Raw genomic sequence first — 17,768 nt, forward strand, 5'->3', positions numbered from 1 at the left:
GCACTGGAGATAGAATGAGAAGAAAGACACAGTCTCTACTCTCAAAGAGACACTGTTCCTAAGCTACCCTTCAAATCTAGATCTTTCTTTCCATTCACGAGGCACGGCTTTTAGTGAGGTTGTTTGCTAATCTCTGTCTCTTTTTGTAAGATCACACGAAAGCACAAATACATATGGAATGAGAACTAGAGATATTTGCTTCGCTGTCAAATCCTTTCCTTCTCCAAATAAAGAATTGTAATCACTACCCCTCCACCTCGACCCCTAGATAGTCTAGTATAAAGTAGAAGGGCCACAGAAATAAACCGAAAGAAAAGAGCCTGGGGTAAATGTGCCTCTTTTCCCTTGTGACTGAAAACCAATGGACTCTTCCCATGCCTCTGTGGATTTTGGTGTGTAACACCCACGATAACACCACGCGTTTGTCACCGGGCTACAAAGGCGGTGCATATACAAGCCAGGCCACCTGCGTGGAGAAGCCTGCTTAATTTACCAGCCAGCATGGCAGATACTGAGAGGCCAGACTAAACTCAGCAGCGAGCTCATGCTCAGATAAGCAAGGTCAGACATCCCCGGGGCGGAGGCAATTACAGAAAAGGCAGCTCATTGCAGCCCAACAAATAGGTTGTCATTTGCTTCTTGCTTTCCTTTGGGCTCAGGGCCAATGTTTTTCAGGGAGAATTATATTGTAATATTCATTTGCCAAAAAAAAAGAGCCGGTGCTTATTTTTTTGTAAGTACAACAAATAGTCTTATTAATCAAAATGTTTTGAATTTTATGGTTCTGGGGCCTAATTTTTCACTTTTAAGGTAAGTGGGTTTTAAAAAAATTGTTTGCATTTTGCTTATTTTTGCAACCATTTTGTGAAGTCTATTTTTTATTCGTGAGTCACTGTTGCATACTGAGCAGTTCTTTTTTATTTTTTAAATGAACTCTTATTGGAGTATAGTTGCTTTACAATGTTGTGTTAGTTTCTGTTGTACAGCAAAGTGAATCAGCCATATGTATACATATATCCCCCGTTCTTTTAATTTACTTCCCATTTAGGTCACCACAGAGCATTGAGTAGAGTTCCCTGTGCTATACAATAGGTTCTCATTAGTTATCTGTTTCATACATAGTAGTGTATATATGTCAATCCCAATCTCCAAATTCATCCCACCCCCCCTCCCCCCCAGTATCCATACATCTGTTCTTTATGTCTGTGTCTCTATTTCAGTGAGCAGTTCCTTTTTTTAATGAGAGTAATGTAACTGCTATATGTGACCAGGTGAAGATACTACAGATGAAGTATTCTGTACATTTTTGTGTCTAAACATATTTCTGATTGGGGAAGTTCCTCTGAGATGCTAGTGTGAAGTTCGTCTTTGGATGAGAATTTTTACAAAGAGTTGTGCATATCAATAGTATTTTCTAGTTAGCAAAATGACTTTGAAACAAACAATCTAGCTATGCGTCTAAGGAGCAACGTCTTTAATTGCCCTGTGATAAACTATCAGTGAAACACACAGCTGGATAACAGATAGCAATAAAACCTGTCAATAAAACCAATATTGTTCTGCCTCACCAGCTCTGCTCACTTGTTTGAGTGCTGAAAGCAGAATTTTACTGGAGAATTATTTAAAAGACATTTAGGCATGCTGGAACACATCCCAGCTTGTATGATATGATTTGGTGAATTTTTTATCCTTCAAAGCTAATCATAAAGGAGCAAAACACATACAAAAATATTAGGTAAAAAGTTTCCTCCTTTGAGGACACGTGTGTCTAAAAGGAGAATGCAGGGCTTCCCTGGTGGCACAGTGGTTAAGAATCTGCCTGTCAATTCAGGGGACACGGGTTCGAGCCCTGGTCCGGGAAGATCCCACATGCCGCGAAGCAACTAAGCTGGTGCGCCACAACTACTGAGCCTGCGTGCCACAACTACTGAAGCCCATGTGCCACAACTACTGAGGCTGCGCCCTAGAGCCCGTGCTCCACAACAAGAGAAGCCACCCCAATGAGAAACCCACACACTGCAACAAAGAGTAGCCCTTGCTTGCCGCAACTAGAGAAAGCCAGCGCACAGCAACGAAGACCCAACGCAGCCAAAAAAAAAAAAAAATTAATTAATTTAAAAAAAAATAAATAAATAAAATAAAAGGAGAATGCAGCCAGTAATATCAGAGCTCAGATCAAATGTTGGCTGCGCCTGTTTCTTATGTATGAACACTGTGTGCTGGACCAGTGTGATTACCATCTAATTAGGGTAAACTTCACTTGAGGTTAGTAAACACTTTCATCACAGCAGACCACATTCTTGGTCTGCTTTATGATGTTTATTATTAAACATTTTGTGATATTCACTCTGCTGGACTCTTAATGTAATTAGGTGATTTTTGCATATCAGTCTGATTTGGGTGGATGGGAATTACCATGATTTTATATTCAAGGTAGGAGACTGAACATATTTAAATTACCTTTCAGGAAGAAACAAGTAAAGATTAAGACCCAGAGAGTGTGTAAGGCTGTGGTGACTGTGTCCTCTAGCTGTCCCGCAGGCTGCTCCAGTGCCCTTCTGATAACAGCCCTCTGTTTTCCTTTTAGTGCTAACCCTGCACATTCCACATGAACCTGGTGGGGCTGGTGGTCACAGTGGCCTGTCCTCTCCTCACCATGGGAGCGAGGCACATGCCTCAGACTATCCCTTTGGCACAGCTACAGTGATTGGTTCGGAGATTGGTACGTGGACCAGTTTAAGCCAATCACTGACTGCCTCCCCTAAAATGTCTCAGCTGGAGTTAACCATTTTCTGCTGGAGTGGCTAAAAGGAGAGGATGCAGCTGGCAGCCACCGTAGGTCACCTTGGAGAGACACAGGTTGAAGAATGAAGCCAAGCTAGATGGGCAATTGGTTTAGGAACTCAAGCACAGCATTCCGTGTTTTACAGCTCAGGGGTAAATGACAGAGTTCCTTCCGAACAGAGAGAAACAAGGCTTTGGTTCAATGCCTGGGGAAAGAATCTTTCTCTTCCTCCCTCCCTGTCCCCATTCACTTGTCCCTCTGTGGACATGAACATAGAAGCACAGAGCCCTAATTGATTCATGTAATCATCCTATAACCATAGGGCAAACAACCTCAGGATGGAGCTGACATTGTGTTTAGCAGAACAGAGAGAGATAGAAAGAACCTGAGTGTTTCATGACACTATCCAGTCCCCCGATCATCCAAACCTTATCAAGACTTCCAGATAAGTAAGTCATATGTTCTGCGTTAAAACCTTTAGTTTTCAAAAAGCTAATGTAACCAATACAATGAGTTTGTTAGTGTTCTTTTCTGGGCTCAGGTTTTGAGTCCAGGAGAATAAATACAGCAGGGAAAGAGGTAAAAGGAAAATATTTTCCAGAGGAGGACTGAATAGGATGGAACACAGAGAAGGAGCATGGAACACCAGAAAAGAAACGTTTCATGCTTTGCAATGTGCTGGAGGGTACACTCTCTCCAAGTAGTCTGAAGATATGATTACTTTTTCCTATTACTCAGGGATAACGGCTCCTTTTCTGTAATTTTCCTTGAAACCCTCTAAATCACGCTACACTGAAGGAAAGACCTGCCCAGTGTTTCCAGATAAAGAGCATAAGTTTGGGCCACAAGTCCAGCAAACAATAATAAGGGCTAACATTAATATTTACGAACCACATTCCACTTTACAAAGGGCTGCCACTACGTAACTCCATTTGAGCCTGAGAACAACTCCCTGGAGTAAATTTGTATCATCTACATTGTACAGATGAGGCAACCAAGACTCAGGGAGATGAACTGAATGGTACAGGACTGCCCGGCTGGTGTAGAGAATCCAGGACTAAACGCTAGAGTCCCGACTCAGGGGCTTCAACGCCTCAACCACCTCGCACTGCTCCTCTGCTGTTCCACGTGGCCTCTCTGTTCCCTGGCAGGCAGCTCCTTCCTCTGAATTCAGAATCAGCTTTCCTTGTTGGCATCCCTTTGGAAAGGCAGCCCCAAGGCTTTCCTTATCGGTTTGTGGTTGCTAGAGTTCTCTTACCATGAAAAGGGCTATATTTCGTGGTATCTAATCCCCTTCCTTAACCACTCCCTCTTCTCCATGACTTCACCGGGCTTCCTGTTGGTTTTGAATTAGGAACACCCTCTGTGGACAACTGGAGTCAATTTCTGCATTTGATCCAAAGGCAAAGCAATTGAATGAATTCTACACAGTGGTGAACGTAGTGGATCATTACATCCTAAGTAAGCCCCAGGAAATGTGATGAAACAATAGAAAAATTATCCTTCATATGAGCTGAGAGTGAGTAAGCGCTTGGGTTTTTAATAATACCCATGAGGTGACTGATGTCTTACCATAAATATGGAAGAAAAAAAAGAAGAAAAAAAATGAAAAGGCATGAAAAGGCAGGAGAGAGGCAGAAATAAATAGCTATACAAACACTGGGAATCAAAGAGGATGTATATGCAATAATTTTCTAGCCTCTAAAGTTTTTCTCTCATTTTTGAGTTAAATTAGGTATTGCCTGCTAAGCACAATTAGCCGTCCCACAGGGGCTCTTGGGTACCGCTGAATGCATTAACTCAGTAATTTGTGGGATGGGCTGATGGAGTTAGCAGCTGACAAAATGGCAGATAGAATCCAGAACCTTACTGACTCACAAACCAGTTGATCTGGCCCCCAAACGTCTATTATGTTTACTTGTTAATCTCATGTACAGAATATAGAGAACTTACGAAATGGTGTTGATCATTTCCTATAGCTGTTTACTTTTCCTTCTCCCAGTAAGCTCTTACAAATTAAAATGAGAAGTAAAGGTTAGGAATTAATGGGTCAAATTTTGTTTTAATCATTTTCCCCAGTGCTCATTTGCATTTCTGATGGCCGAAATCCCTCCCTTCCTGCTTTAGTGAGGCATGCTATTGTTTCATTCTGTCTTATAAATATACCATGATTTAGCTAAGGTGAAACTTGGAAGAGGGCCAGAACATGCTAACCAGGGATTATTAGGTCAAGAGAACTTTCAGTCATATCGTCCTAGACTTCCAGTCCTGCTGTGTGGCTTGTGCTGTCTTTGAATCTCCTGAGGTGGGAGATTTGGGTGCTGGGGTGTCTACACTCAAGAAAATGATAGGATGAATTTCATATATACTTCGACTTCATCTTTTATAGTCGGGTGGCAGCCAATTTATTTAAAGCACAGATGAATAAGAGGAGCTCTGAAAGGGAACATTTGACTCATCCTTATCTTTACTTTGAGGATGACGATAATCCTTGGAGTCAAGGAACATGAAAATAAGCCATGTAATGGTGGGGTCCTCTGATTAGCTTCATTAATAGAACTGTGAGATTTATTGAGAATAATTAAAAATTGGATTTGTTACAGGTCTTAAATGTTAATATGAAGAAGTTAATAGAAGGAAAGCTTTTAGATATATCAGATGAAAGGGTTAGTTATAGTATAGGTAAATGTGGGAAAACATCTGCAAGGTTTATCCACATAACATTTTTTAAGCTGTCATGCCAGTGTAGTAAAAACTGTCCAAGGGAACAGACACCATGCCATGCTCATCCTAGCTAGTGTTTCTCTGAATTGATAGAGGGGAGCTTGGTAACTGGAGAAAAGGCATATGAGTTGTGCAATCATTCTGAATTTGCATTCACTTAATGAAAGATTTTTAATGCTTTAATTTGCTTTTACTTTCTCTGGACTTCACGATTCTTATCTCACTGCCTTGGTATGCATTTACACAGCATAGCTCAGTTGTCCAGGACTTTTTTTTCTTTTCTTTGTTTTTCCACTTTCTATCCAATCCAAAGCGGAGTTGAGATGAGGGATGAGGGCCGGATAATATTAGCGAGTCATGAATAGGTCAGGGAGTATGAGCAAGCCGTGCTGCAGCTTCACGCTGCTTACAGCTTTTCTCTCTTAAGGTTTCTGATCTGTATGTGTTTGGCAATGGTGAGAGTCAAAGGAGGTCATCTTTCCAGTTCCTATTTCAGAGAGAATAACAGGCAGACAGTGGCAGCAAATAGTCACCGTTATTTAGCACACAATAGAAATGCTTTTATATCCCTAATCTCATTTAATCCTTTCAATAACCTGGGAGAAAGGCAGTGTTACTACATTTGATAGATGAAGAAAAGGAGATGCAGAAAAGTCAGGTAATGAGCTCAAATTTGCACAGCTGGTGAATGAAAGTGTTAGAGTTTAAACCCAGCTTTGTCTTCTGCGAAAGCCTGTGCTTTTGTTACTCTACTTGGCTGCTTTTTGGAAAGCAAGGTTTTGAGAAGGTAGGGGATGAGATGGGGACCACTGGTTATACCAGTCTTTCTACATTTGTCACATTCTGTCTTGGTTACATTTTCCTCTGGCTTCTCCATCCACCACGCCCAAGCAAGAACAATGGGGACATTAGTTGTCACTGGTTCACAAGTAAAAGAAGCTAGTCTTGTAAAGCCAACTTCAGAATGCTGTTCTGCCATGTTTCCACGTTCTATACCAGAGGCTCAGCTCTTTGCATTGAGCAAATTATCAAGAAATCATTTAGAGGAGATTCCCCGTGAAATGTAGATACGTTTTATTTCAAAATTTGGGTACAAAAGATCCATTATCATTTATTTGCATCTCAGTCTTACTCTGTCGGCTCTGTTAGTCTGAGTCAGTGGTTCTCAAGCCTTGGTATGAATAAGACTCATCCAAGGGTGAATCAGTTGGCGTTCTTCAGTTGCAAGTAACAGAAATCTTCTCCGGTTACTGTAAGCAGCAAGGGTTCAGGCAGCTCTCAGAACTAGAGGGAAGCCTGGAGAACAGGGACAGAAAAAGGAGAGAGACAGGCAGCTCTAAGGGTATAAATAGGAGGAACTAATTTTTTTTTCTCTCTACACTCAACATTGTGATTTCATCAAATTCCAGGATTTAAAAATAACTATCTATAGTAGTCAGAATTCTAAGATGGCCCTTAAGATTCCCACCCTCTATGTATTAGTTAGTGTTCTCTGGAGAAATAGAATCGATAGGACATATATATATAAATAATATATATGTGAGATATATATACATATATATATAATATATATTGTGTCCAGTATTTTTGCCATAAGCATCTTTGCCACAGGCATCTACATTGCGTAATTAATTGGTTGTAAAACAATATTGCCATGCAAGATAAAATAACTGGTTGACAGTTTGGTTTCCTTTCTCCATTGACACGATACTCCCATTTTTATATCACATACATCTTAGCCCTCATAACGGTCTATACAGTGATGAGTGGACATGACAGTCTTAAAATAGTGGATGATAGCAATGATGTATATGGACTTGATAGAAAATACAGTGATAAAACTTACTGGAAATGTGAAATAAGAGACTGTAAAGTCAGATTATATACCATTAGAAAATGATAACTTATCAATTTACAAATCCTTTGGTGATTTGAAGGCCCAGAGTTGAAGGCGCACATTTCCCATAGAACTTTGGAATGTCTATCGATGAACATGGGACAGTGTGCCAAGAACAAACAACAGTGCAGAGGCTTTTACAAGACAATACAAAGCTTCATGTACAGTTATGCAGCCTAGTATCTAGAAACTGATACCTCTCTTGATGAAGGAAGAAATTTTGGCAAAAAAGAGAAGTGTGATGCTAAATGAGGAGACAAATCAACAAGTAAAAAAAAAAAAAGTGTAAAATACTATGAATGAAAGACTTGGAAGACAAATGTTTAGGTACAACCACGAGATAAAATTAGTTATTTGTGTACTACTGCCATGAATCTACATGCATTTAAATGTATTCATGTATTTTATATTTTGCAATAAAATGTTATTCATTTCTCATGCTTCATGTTTATGTCCTTTTGCATATCCCTTTTAGAATTCTGCGTGGTTTTATTTTTTTTGGCAAAATTGCCTTATGGCCAATTAGTTTTGCAGTGAAAATGTAAAGTCTTCTTAACTTTGTTATTTATTTTTCATGTTTCATTATGTCCTTTTTAATGTCCCTCTTTTTTTGTTGTTGTTATTTTATCTTTTATCACATAATTGTCTTACAGCCAGTTAGTTATGTGGTGAAAATGTTTGTGATGAAAATGCTTGTGGCAAAAATGCTTATGGCAAAAGTACCTTTGTACTTTGTGCCTTTGTACAAAGTGTACAAGTACCTTTGTATACACACACACACACACACACACACAAAGAGATTTATTATGAGACATTGGTTCACGTGATTAGGAAACTGAGAAGTCATACAATCTGCTGTTTGCGAGTTGGAGGCCCAGGAAATCCGGTGGTGCACTTCTAGTCCAAACCTGAAGGCTGGAAAACAAGGAGCGCCCATGTTCCAGCTCAAGAGAGAGCAAACTCACCCTTCCTCAGCCTTTTCGTTCTATTCAGGCCCTCTACAAGTTGGATAATGCCTGCTCGCACCCATGAGGGTGATCTTCACTCAGTCTACCATTCGGGTGCTAATCTCTTCTGGAAACACTCTCACAGATACACCACAGATAATGTTTCACCAGCTATCTGGGTACCCCTTGGCACTGTCAAGTTGACACATAAAATTTACCATCACACCCTGGTATACACGTCCTGTATAATCCCCTCCCCTTGAGTATGGGTGAGATTATGAATATGATGGGATATTACTGCCAGGATCAGGTTACTAATCAGTTGACTTTGAATTCATCAAAAGAGAGGATTATCCTAGGTTTGTCTGATCTAATCAGCCAAGCTCTTAAAAGAGAGCTGAGCCCTTCCTGGGGTGAGGGATTCTATGAGAAAGAGATTCTCTTGCTGACCTTGAAGCTGAAATCTGGCAAGGACTGGCCACATGGCAGGGAGCTGTGGGGGTCTCCAGGAGCTGAGAGTGACTCTGGGCACCAGCCAGTCAGAAGGTGGGACCTCAGTCTTATGGTTGCAGGAAGCTGAATTCTGCCCTCAAGCCAGCTTGGAAGAGGACCAAAGCCTCACTGCAGCCCCAGCCAAAATCTTGACTTCAGCCTATGAGAGCCCAAAAAGGGAATTCAGCCACACTGTGTCTGGACTTCTGACCTGCAGAATGGCTGAGGTAATAAATGGATATTGTTTTAAGCTACTCAGTTAGTAGTACTTTGTTACAGAGCAATAGAAAATAAATATATACCATCCACATGCTGATGACTCTAAAATTTGTATTTCCAGCCCAGCCTTCTCTCCTGAACTTCAGTCTGATATCCAACCACCTACCTAACATCTCTACTTGGATGTCTAACCAGACATTGCAAACTTAACATGTCCCCAACTGGGCTCCCCAGCTTCCCTTTCTCCTAGCTCACTTCTCCTGCAGCCCTTTTGTGTGAAAAATAACAACGCTGTACTTACAGTTGCTTAACTCAGAAACTTTGAATCATGTTTCATGGTCAGTCCATCAGTTTGAAACTTTGACTCTAGTTTCAAAATATCTCCAGGATTAACCACTTCTCAGTAATGCCTTTGCTATCACCTTGAGCTATGTCCCCAATGTGTTTCACATGGAATAGTGCCGTAGTTTCTCACTGGACTCCCAGATTTCATCCTGGCTTTCCTACAGTCTATTTTTAACGCACCAACCAAAGTGATGTTGTTAAATGAAAGATCAGGTCGCTCATCTGCTTAGAACCTTCAGTGGCTCTCTGGTAGACTGAGTTACTGGTCCCGATTCTCCATCTCTTCCTTGGCCATATGACTTTGCAATCCCACTCATTAGAGGGGAAGTATGCTGCCCTATTCTCTGACTCGGGCCTGGCCATGGACTTGCTTTGGGCAAGTAGATAGAAGTGGGGAGAGGTGTGCAGTGTCTCGGTCCTTAAAAAGCCCAACTTGTGTTTCCACTTGCCCTCTGTACCCTGCCCTGGCTGTGAGGACATGACGTGGCTAGCCCAATTGTTCAAGGAGGATGAGAGACATGTGGAGCAGACACAGGCCCAAGCTGCCACTTCATGCTGTCCAGCTGAGCCCAGCCTAGACTTGGCTGGTTCTAAGCTGCCCAGTAGGCATGTGAGCAAAAGAAATGTTTATACATGTCCCAGAGAGTCTGCGCATGTTTCTTTCCAAGCAATAGCTGACTGAGACAGGTTCAGAAGAGAAGCCAAAGTATTTCCAACAGTCTACAGAGCCAAGAGGCTCTGTGAATTCTATCCCCACAATAGCCCTAACCTCTTCCCTACCACTCTCTGCTCAGTTGCTGTGCTCCAGCTGCACTGGCCTCTTTGCTTATCCTTGACCTTGCTCACTTCCGCTCAGGACTTCGCATTTGTTTCCTTTGAGTCTCCTGGTTTGCCCTCCACTGCCTTCGGGTTTTCGCTCAAATGTCATCTCATTGAGAGCTGTTTGCAATTACAACCTCATCCATCTTCTTTCCCTGCCTCTGTTCCTTGGACTATTTTTCTTACAGTGATTTAAAAAAATTTTTTTACAGTACTTATTGCACTGCTACATATTTTATTTATTTTACTTTTTACTGGTTGACAACCCTCCCACCCCCAACTAGAATGTAAGCTTCACGAGGGTAGGGATTTTTGTCTGATTTGTTCACTCCTGAATCCCTAGTTCCTGGATTGGTGCTCAGTAATATTGATTGAATAAATATCAACATAAATGAAATAATTTCTGATCATTTTAACAGGGAGCCACTTTTTTTTTTTTTTCTCGTACTGTATCATTCTGCTGAAGAACCAAGTCTCAGGAGGGATTAAGCCTGGCTTGGATCTCATTTCCACTCCTTGGCCAGGGCAGAGCAAGATACTTTTATTCATGGTCCCTCCAATGCGGAGGGGAGATTCCTGGGTGTAACCTAAAGAAGGGGGAATGGGTGACAGGAAACCCAATACCAGAGAGTGGTCTTTTATGCTGGGCTCAAGCTAACTGTGCCCATCCTGGTACCTTATTCTAGAGCTTCCATCTCAGTGTCTGTGGCTCACATTTTGAGAAACATAAGATGCAGTAAAACACATTAGGAAAGTCCTTTGAGAATCTAAAGAAAGATGGGGAAATTGAGTCTCTCCTCCATGTGCAAGGGGAAGAGGAAAGCCCATCTGAAGCCTTTGGACGAAATAAGTCCTGGGCATCTGGGGTGATGAACCCACACAGAATAGGAAGCATCCCCAGGGATTAAAGAATCCCCAGCCTTCCCTAACTGTTGGCATCTGGAATCCCGGATTGAGCCCTTCACCATCCCTCTGGTCTTTTCTCCACCAGAACCGCCATCCCAGGTCTCAGAGGCCCCGTGGGCCTCGGCTGCTATTTCCTGATTAGCAGGGAAGAGGTGAAAGGTAGCTTCTGCCTGGCGTCAGGGCTGCCACGCTGGTTGGCCTCCCAACGGCACTTTTCCACTGTCGCCTGTGATGTGCAGGTCTCTGTGACTGCAGTGCACTTCAGTTGCATGGAGCCTGTGACGGGCCCCTGTGGGCTGGCCCCAGGACCTGACCGCACTGTGCAAATGTGGGAAAGAGCATTCTGAGCGACAGATACCAAGCAACTGGCCCATTTTTGGAAAGCAGATTATTTGTAAGTTGGAAGTTGTCTGCACTTTTAGGGAAGGAAAATTACACAGCCTTTCTAGGTAAAGTGACTCAACATTTAATAGTTTGCTGAGATGGACTTCCTTCCTTACCAATCCTCCTGCCAATTTGATGTAAACATTAACTTGGGATGTCGGTCATGAAGCTGGAATATGGTCTTTGATTTGCACAAGAAGAAACACTCGTCCCCAGCTTTTACCAGCGTGCCTTTACCATGGCTTAATCACTCAATTATTCATCTTCAACACTTTCTGTTCAGTGGGAGTAAATATATTTCTTTTTTCTTTTTTCTGAATTTTATTTTATTTATTTTTTTCTACAGCAGATTCTTATTAGTTATCCATTTTATACATATTAGTGTATATATGTCAATCTATATTTCTTATCTATAGATAACTCATGTAAAAATTAATTAAGGAGGTGAAATTCCATGAATAACTGTGAGCTCTTTAGAGATAGTTGTTATTTAAATTCATAAATTTATTCTGCATTTTGCTAATGTGTTTATTGGTTTGTCATCTTACGTACTGTTATTAGTTTAAGCCATTTAACATTTTACTTATAATTTTAATACCATAGGGTATTTCTCTTTTAAAATTTTATTTATTTATTTATTTTATTCTTGGCTGTGTCGGGTCTAGTTGTAGGATCGTTTGTTGTGGCGCGTGGGCTTATTTGCCCCGCGGCATGTGGGATCTTATTTCCCTGACCTGCTATCGAACCCATGACCCCTGCATTGGAAGGTGGATTCTTTACCACTGGACCTCCAGGGAAGTCCCTACCACAGGTATTTCTAAGTCCTGGAAATTAGGTTTGAAGGGTCAGAAGTGCTTGGATAATGATAACAATAGTAGCAACAGCAGCAGCAGTAATAATAATAATAACAATCATAATAAACCTAGAAACAATCATTTCTGAAAATTTCTCGTGTGCAGTAGACAGTGCTATTCTGTCCTTTAAGCTTTCAAATCCCTGATTCTTCTCACGAGGTTCATTTAGGGAGTGCAGGCTTTAATAAAGTCAAGTGAATATGGGTCTGAATTCCACCTCTGCCACTGAACTGGCTGTGTGATATCCGGCTAGTTACTTAACGTCTCTGTAAAGTGGGGATAGCAATTCCTATCTCACAGGATCTTTGTGAAACTAAAGTTAAATGCAGTGGTGTAAATAAAGGCCTGGGCATGAAGTCAAATAGTCATCTCTTAAAAAACGACGGCTCCTAATAATGATATACATAAATCGTATGTTACACATAGCAAAGCTCCTTATCTGTGTGAACAGTCAAAGAGGAGTTGAACGAATATGGAAAACTCCTGCCGCTCAGGACTCCAGGAGACAGCACAAACGTTTGGATTTTGGTTGATCATCACAATTTGCTAACCGTCAGTAAATGAGAAGATAGAGGAACTTCCAAGGACTCTGCCCTGAACTACATCCCCAAATCTAAGATGCGCACAGCATCAATTGTTGCTTCTAAACACTTTTTTACTTTCTTACTGAGGTTTCAGTCTTTGAGTTGTGCAAATACCATCCATAAACAGCAGAGTTCATGGGAGGTGGAGGCTGGGAGGCAGGAAGGACACCCTTTAAAAAATCCTTTGCCCAGGATAATTGTAAACACTGGAGAATGCTGCAGGCAAATTAGCATCGTAATCTATGGGAGCAGAAGGCGTGGTGATGATTTTCCCATAAGAAATACATCTATTTTGGAATTCTTAGTAGCTTACTACTTTCTCTACCATGGGAGTCAACACAGTTTGGATTTACTGACTCACCGTCTCTGGAGTGTTTTCCTCTGAATTTTAAACCAAGAGAAAAAAGAAGAAGAGATAAAGAATGGTGGAAGAAATGCAAGGTCAGGAAGAAAAACAATGGGGAAAGAAAAGGAGAGAAGAGGAAATGGAGAGGAGGGGAAAGTAGAGCAAAGGAAGGAGGGGAAAGAAATCAGTGTGCCTTTACAGAGGGTTAGAGTTAAAACATAATATTTCACTTTCTTCCAACTGAATAAAAGTCGAAAATCTTCTCTGATTATTTAAGTATTATTGAAAATATTGGTTCAAAATTTGAGTGTTTTTTCAATCTGTAAGCATTTTATTAAGCTAACTGCAAGTGTGTTTTGAGTATTTACTGTGTGTCTAACTTTGCCAGGTGCTGAGGTGACAGGCTGGGCTTACCGATGGATCAATATCTGCTCCCTCAGAGCCTGTGGTCTGGTTGGGGATTTAAAACAATTAGAAAATTAGATAGCCTATAATCAAGAAGCAAAATTGATAGAAAGGCAGTTTGTTTTAATTCCACAGGCTTCTAGAAAGAACAACCAAAAAAAGAGTGGACGAGCTAAATACCTTTGGGAAGTTCTGCAACCTGCCGCTACTAGGAGGATCACTGTATTACTGTATTACTTTTCCCTCCTACAGTAAAGGAACTGTCTTAGCCCAGGTTTCCTCAAGGGCAGAGGCTGCCTAGGCTGTGTGCAGGGAGTTTATTAGGGACTGTGAACCCAGACAGCAAAGGGGAGTGAGGATGGAAGGAAGGAGACGAAGCCAACACAAGTGTCAGTTACTGAGTCTGAGTCGCCACCATGTAGGCCACCTGGTGCTCGACCCTGTGGGCCTTTTCTGCTGGCAAATGAAACCAAATCATGGGAAACTAGGGTGAGAAGTTGAGAAAGAGAGGATGGAATCTCGAGAGGCATCATTTCAGCCTGGGACTGGAGCCCTGTCAAATGTGTCTCAGAATTGTCCACCTAGAAGACGAAAAAGGGAACATTGATCCACTGGCTTCTGAAATGCCTTGGTCAAGGACGACACCCACATGGATTGACTCCCTGCTCCTCTGGGTTGCACTTACAGGATTGCTGGGCAGTCCCCATGGGAGAATAGTGCTGCGGGGTCAGAGATGCTCTGCGGTGGGAAGTGAGAGGCTCCAGGCTGTTGACCAAAGTGAGGCGTTGCCAACTGGCATGTATGTCAGCCTGGTTAAAGCCTCACGGACTTGGACTCTACGAGCAGTGGATGGAGGAAGTGGCGGACCCAAGAAGATTCGGGATGGTGCACGAGTGCTGGCCCATCCAGACACCTGTGGAAGCTTTAAAAATTCTTGTTATCTGCCATCCCGTGGAATTATTCTTCTTCTGAATATTGGTAAACATGGGAATACTTTCTTGGATAGGAGTTGGTCCAATTTCAGACAGGGCTCTATCCAGAGGCCCAAATAATTTTTCTTAAATCTCTCTTTTTCTCAACTTTTGCCCGTCTTTGCTGTGTTTTGAATTCATTTGCCAACGGGCTTCTTTGCCACGTGGTAGGAAAGATGACCTCTGGTAACTTGCACTAGTTCACCTGTCCCACTCTTCCTTTTGCTCCTCGGCACACAACTGGACTATTTATCCCAGCCTCACCTGCAGTTAGGTGTGACCATGTGATGGGCTCTGGCTCATGGAAGGTGGGCAGAGTGGTACACGCCATCGTCCCTTGTGAACTTTCACTCTCTCTCTTACTCTCTTTCCCCAGCTGCCAGTAGGCTGCAGAGGATTCAGTGAGGACACCATGGCCCTGGGATGGAGGAAACCTGGGTTCCCGAGTCACTGCATGGAAGGTCACCTGCCAATCGCCCATATTGGAGTGTTGTTAGGTAAGAAAAACACCGCCGTAGTGGTTTAAGCCCCTGCGATTTTGGTATTGTTTACTATAGCACTTAGCCTCCCCTAATACCCTCTCATGATCCACATGTCCCCATCAATTCTTTTTTTTTTTTACATCTTTATTGGAGTATAATTGCTTTACAATGGTGTGCTAGTTTCTGCTTCATAACAAAGTGAGTCAGTCACACACACACATATGTTCCCATATCCCTCCCACCCTCCCTATCCCACCCCACTAGGTGGTCACAAAGCACCGACCTGATCTCCCTGTGCTATGTGGCTGCTTCCCACTAGCTGTCTATTTTACGTCTGGTAGTGTATATATGTTCATGCCACTCTCTCACTTTGTCACAGCTTACCCTCCCCGCCCCCATCAATCCTTGAAAAGAATTCTCATTATCTCTACTCGAGTTATTTGGCAAACACACTGGACTAATGAGAATTTCCAGGGGACAGGGTGGGGGGCAAGGCGGAGATGCTTGATCTCCACCAGAAACACATGGAAAGGAACCAAATAGTTTATAAAGTGAAGGGATATGGGACAGAAAAAAAAAAAAAGATGGCATGGCCGTTGTTACGGGATGATACACCAGCATCGGATTCTAGGCTTGGCTTTACCATAACTGAAGTGTGCAGCCCCGGGCATGCCACTCACCTATTCCAGGCCTTGGTTGCCTCCTCGGGACAATGTGAGAGTTGGGTTAGGTGATTTCTACTGCTTTTTCTCAACTCTGAGATAATTTGGTAATAAGATGATAAGAGAGTAAGCTGGACAGTTCCTATTCTTTCCCATGTGGATTGAGTGACACTGCAGAGGGCCCTTCTGCTCCCTCATCTTTGCAAGCATCGTGGGGACCGTGGGCTGCTGGCACTCACCCTTGGCACTGCCTCCAACTGTGCTGGTGTTCTAAACGAGAGCTGGGATGTGGTGGAGCCAGAGGGGATGGGTCACCTCCATGCAGTGAAGAAGGGAGACGCAGGCAGCTCTTCCACTGATTCTGCACCTGAAGAGGCAGACTACTTCCCAATCCGTCCCACACTTGGGCAGGGTTGTTTTGAAAGAAGCAAGCAAGGAAGTCCCAGGACCACAGCTATTTCCCTTGTTGATGGTCCCCCTGGTTGTCCTGTCTTATAGATCTGGAGCTCTCTTCCTAAACAGTGGGTATGATGAGGGAAATAATTACCCTGCCCACTTGATAGATATTTAATCAGGAAGGGCATTGAGTGCAGATTAAGAAATGGCAGAGTTAGGTCAGTTCAGTGGCTGGCAGCCACGTGCAGAGGCCACATGGGTGGAACTGAGAACAGAGGGATCTAGTAAGAAAATGCAGAAGCAAAGCAAGCATTTCCAGGAGCATGTAGAATTCCCGCAAGGGGGCAAGGCAGTGAGAAATGGCATTTATAAGGATTTACAGGAAAAATGGCAAAGGACAAAGATAAACAGTAATAACCACATGCTGAGTCATTTTGGAGGCATCCATAAGGTCTTAGTTGCCTCCATAAGAACATGTCAGACTGTGACAGAAGGGGGAAAGGGGAAAAGAAGTACCAGGCTAAGTAGGTTTGAGGTGCAGACCTAGCTGGTCCTGGCTAGGTGATCTTTATTTCTATGAGGAGGGATCTGTGGTCACAAATAGTACAGTTGGTTGTGTTTTAAAGGGAATTGTTAATTATGCCTGCTAATTTTTCTCATGCTAATCCCTTCTAGGGGCAAGTCCTTCTTAAGCACCCTGATCAGGTATTTTTTCTATATTAGGTGTCTGTCTTTGTATTTATTTATTTATTTCTGTTGATGTATAGTTGATTTACAGTGTTTCAGGTGTGTAGCAAAGTGATTCAGTTATACAAATATATATATATTCTTTTTCAGATTCTTTTCCATTATAGGTTATTACAAGATATTGAAAATAGTTCCCTGTGCTAAACAGTAGGTCCTTGTTAATTATCTATTTTATATATAGTAGTGTGTATCTATTAATCCCACATTTCTAATTTATCTCTCCCCTCCTTCCCCCTCGGTAACCATAAATTTGTTTTCTACGTCTGTGAGTCTATTTCTGTTTTGTAAATAGGTTCATCTGTATCATTTTTTTTAGATTCCACCTACAGGGATCCTACTCTGAATCTAAGTGGATGTCTTTGCATATTAGGAAAACTAATAGTGCAGCACTCAGACATCTTGTCATGAGGGACTAAGTTGTGTCCAGGGAGAGGGATGCCCTTGAGAAAAGATCTGGGCTCACATTCTAGATTCGATGGAAAGTGACTGTGTGTCCTGGGGGCAGGGTCAGTCTACGGAAGCAATTGCCATGGAGACGCATCTTATAACACATCTGACCTGGTGGTGGACGTGAAACCAAAAACATGGGGAGAGAATTGCACTCATTAAAAATGTCTAAGACATTCCTTCCTTCCTTGATCCAACAAGTATTTGTTGAGCGCTTATTTTGTGCCAGTCGGGTCACGTGTCCCTGGGATATAGCGATAGGTACCCATCCCAGCTGGACTCAAGGTGCTAAGACCATCGCTGAACCAGGTAAACCAAACGGTGCCAGCTGGTGATGAGGACATCATCAGATTAAT

This window comes from Lagenorhynchus albirostris, chromosome 6, assembly GCF_949774975.1.
Source record: "Lagenorhynchus albirostris chromosome 6, mLagAlb1.1, whole genome shotgun sequence".
NCBI lineage: Eukaryota > Metazoa > Chordata > Mammalia > Artiodactyla > Delphinidae > Lagenorhynchus > Lagenorhynchus albirostris.